At 32.0% G+C, this 3,764-nt stretch overlaps 1 long non-coding RNA gene across 1 annotated transcript; it reads right to left on the minus strand.

The window, feature by feature from the left end:
- Positions 1–273: 273 nt before the first annotated feature.
- LOC144961840 (uncharacterized) lies at positions 274–3,412 on the minus strand (the record flags this gene model as incomplete). Its single annotated transcript, XR_013643290.1, has 3 exons — positions 274–712; positions 1,677–1,745; positions 3,338–3,412. It is a non-coding gene; the product is annotated as an uncharacterized LOC144961840 (long non-coding RNA).
- Positions 3,413–3,764: the final 352 nt, after the last annotated feature.

Raw genomic sequence — 3,764 nt, forward strand, 5'->3', positions numbered from 1 at the left:
AACCATCAAATCACAGTCACAACCTTTTCATAAGGCCCAAATAACGAAATTGTATAGATAAAGTTGTACATGTGGTATTATACACATATATATATATATATATATATATATATATATATATATATATATATATATATATATTATATATATATATATATTATATATATATATATATAAAATACATATCTTAAGTAGAACACAACTGAAAGCCCATCCACTATAAAGAAACACTATATTTCAGCTTCTCACTGGTTAAAGAAAAGGGTTTAGAATACCACATCATTTCAAACCATATAAAGTCATTTTGTCCCCAAACAAATTTGTAATCATATATGTAAAGGGAAAACACCGTAGTTAAGACATATCACTCTAAATTACTCCTCTTAATCTGTAAGTCTGTTTCAAGTGACAGCAGAATGCGCCGTGAACTGATATACAGATTTGTCTCAATAGAACTCCTTTGGTTTGATTTCTGTGTTCAGAAGCTTTTTATCACTGACAAAAAAAAAGGCCTTTAAAATGTCAAATATATTTATATGTCGTTGAAAGTCAGTCCATTTTAGGGTGGTCATCTTAACACCTGCTCTTCATGTTTGTGGCTGAGTTGTTGCATCAGGTGGTCAATGAGTCCTGCCTGACGTGTTCGTATCTCAATGATTCCACGTGTGGATGGGATGCGTTGGTTGCGACTCTCTGGCTTAATAATTTTAACCTGAAATAAAAACAAAGAATTTTGACTTTGGAAAGATATGAATTAAAATCACCTTACAGTTAATCGTTATGGACCTGAGGCTTTCATTTTTAAGTAGAGTCATTATGAGTCATGTAATGTGCAAGCTGATTCTAATGTCTGTGAAATTAATTACTCCATTTCCCAAAGCATTTTAAATAAATAAGTGCTTTGGTTTGTTTAGGGAAAAAAAGCCATCATAATATATAAGTACAACATAAAAATATCCCATGAATAAACTGTCCAAAGTTTCAGTTCACACAGTATTTTTCAAGTAATAATGAAAATTGGATTTAAATAGTGCAACCTGACAACCTTATGCTTAACAAAAAAATAGTTATATAACTTGATTTATGTACCTTTACCATTACTTAGTATAATAAGTTTAATGACACTTGTGACATTATAGAGGTCAGTTTATTTTCAAGAAGAGAAAGATGATACTCATCAGTTACTTCTTGAAAGAGTCATTATAGATGAACTAAGTTTTCAAGAGATGAAAGAGATTTAGGCTTTTAACAAGCTAAGATGCGTACCAGAGTTATTTTCGTGCAATATAAAGCTATGGGCAGCACTGCTGGTTATAGGACCCAATTAAACATGTTGCCCCCCCCCCCCCCCCAACACAATACTATCAGGACCCATTATATCTGCAACTTTTAATTTGTGACACATGATTTAAAAAAAACCCCAAAACAAAACAGGAAGAGTGATTAACAGCAATCATTAAAAAAAAAAATAATTGACTGGTCATCACATCCCCTTCTTTACATTTAATGGAATATTATGAGCTAAAGTGAACAAAACCATATTGAATGAAACTTTTGAAAACATTCATAGAAACATCTTCTTACTCCCTCCCCCCCTCTCCCTCACCTCCCCTTTCATTATTTTCGTCAACCCAAGGCACCTGCTTTGCCATGTATGGTATATTAAATTTACTTGCCTCAAGTAAAGACTTTTCCAGGATATGTTTCCAAGTAATTTCTCTATATTCCAGGGACTGAACCATTTGCTGAAATAAAGAGAAGTATGACAATTATGGGAATGGCATTTGTCCTGGTAAATGCTTAAGTATTTCAAACACGTTGCCAGTACTACATATAAGAAATATTAAAAATAATCAATAATATATATAATATATATATATATATATATATAAATATATATATATAATATATATATATATATATATATATATTAAAGTGCATAACCGTTTGTCATTTAACCCATCACAAGCTACTCCGCAATAAATTTGTACAGGACAGGCTAATAAGAGTGAAGTGATTAAAACAAACAACATTACAAAAACAAAAAAACAAAACAACAAATATAAAAAACAAAACAAAGAAGCAAAAAAACCCCAAAACAAACAAACAAAAAATAAAAATCAACAACAGAAAAACATAAACGTTCCTTTCTATTGTCTTAAAACTGCAATTAAAATAAAATACTATGGCTAATCTTTTCTATGGAATTGATTGAAAAAAGAAGTTGAGCAGTTTATAACTGACAAACTGTTGCCCAAAACAGGTTGGATAAGGTATCCAATCACTCAAGTACAACCAACTTTCTGGATTTTTTCCCCCCATACTATAATACTTATTCATGAATCTTTTGGGAAGAAACAAATGAGAAATAAAAAGAACATCATACTTGTTAACTTAATGAATGTTTTTGTCTTGTTTCTGAGGGTTTTACAGCGCTTGTAACACATTTAGGTCATATCAGCGCCAGCAAAACAAAAAGAAAATGGGATAGTAAAAAGTTCTAGAATTATAATTAAAGCACCCAAGAAAAAGTATGACACTGGGGAATTAGTTTAAATAGGGAACCAATGTTTTTTCTTTTTTTTTTGTTTGTTTGTTGCTTTAGGTCTCTTCCAACACAATTGAGGTTATATGAGAGACCGCTGAAACAAAAAAAAACAAGCAATCTAACAAAAATAGTACAAATGTAAATCAAAATCATAACCTAAAGATATCATAAGCTAAATTATAAATAACCAAGAACAAACAGGCAGAAGATTTACAGAAAAAAAAATATCCCCTGTCAAAATACAATCACAAACCAAAGAAGCAGGATAGGCTAGTAAAGAGAAGAAGAAACGACATCACTATCGGATCGTACACCCATGCGAACATCATAGGTATATGATTCAAGGGTGATGCTCCCATCCAACCACCCGCCGAACCGATGTAGATACCAACAGCACACTATCAGTGTTCTTAGTTTGAGATCACCTACATGTCTCATCCAGACACAGGCACAGGCCCTCACTATGAGAAACACATTCAAACGTTTACAAATCATAAATATTAAAAAACAAACAAACAGGCATAACAGAGAGATGATTTATAAGATAAAAAAAAACCACTCCCAAAACTAAATATTTGACCATTCCCCCCAGCCAGAGTATCAGGCCAGGGCCAGGACAAAACCAAGAAACCTCATTCCATGACAAAACAGACAGCATGTTGGAAAACAGATATAGAGGAATAGAAGACAGTAAGTGCCTCCCTGGGAGTTCAGGAACCCCACCCCGTTAATTTATGTCCATGAGGAAAAAAGATTAATTCGGAAAAAAAAGAGAAAATGGGGTTTTACCTTGGGCTGAATGTTGATGATATGAATTCCAATCTCGTTGACACCAACGTAACATTGAGTGTGAGACGTTGAAGACTAAAAATGTAAAAAAAAAAGTTTATGATAAGAAATATTATCATGGCTTGAATGATGGCAAAATAATATTTTTAAAAACTGAAACTAATATTGAGTGAAAAGGGGAGTTGAGAAACAACTATGCAGAAAAGAAGAATTTGATTTCTGTGTTTGAATTAATAAATCATTAAAAAAGATTCAACCCTTCAAAAATGTTTGAAAAAGATCATGGCGATCTCAAATGGCAAATTATCACAAATTTATGCATTGCTAACATAATATGAAAAATTTCATATGTTCTTATAAATATTATTTTCCGACCCTTTTGGGGGCCCCCATTTGTCTTGTCTTGTCAGTAATGTTGAAGAAGTTT

This window comes from Berghia stephanieae, unplaced genomic scaffold, assembly GCF_034508935.2.
Source record: "Berghia stephanieae isolate SIO BIC M18660-M18661 unplaced genomic scaffold, UCSD_Bste_1.3 scaffold4368, whole genome shotgun sequence".
In the NCBI taxonomy this organism is placed as follows: Eukaryota; Metazoa; Mollusca; class Gastropoda; order Nudibranchia; family Aeolidiidae; genus Berghia; species Berghia stephanieae.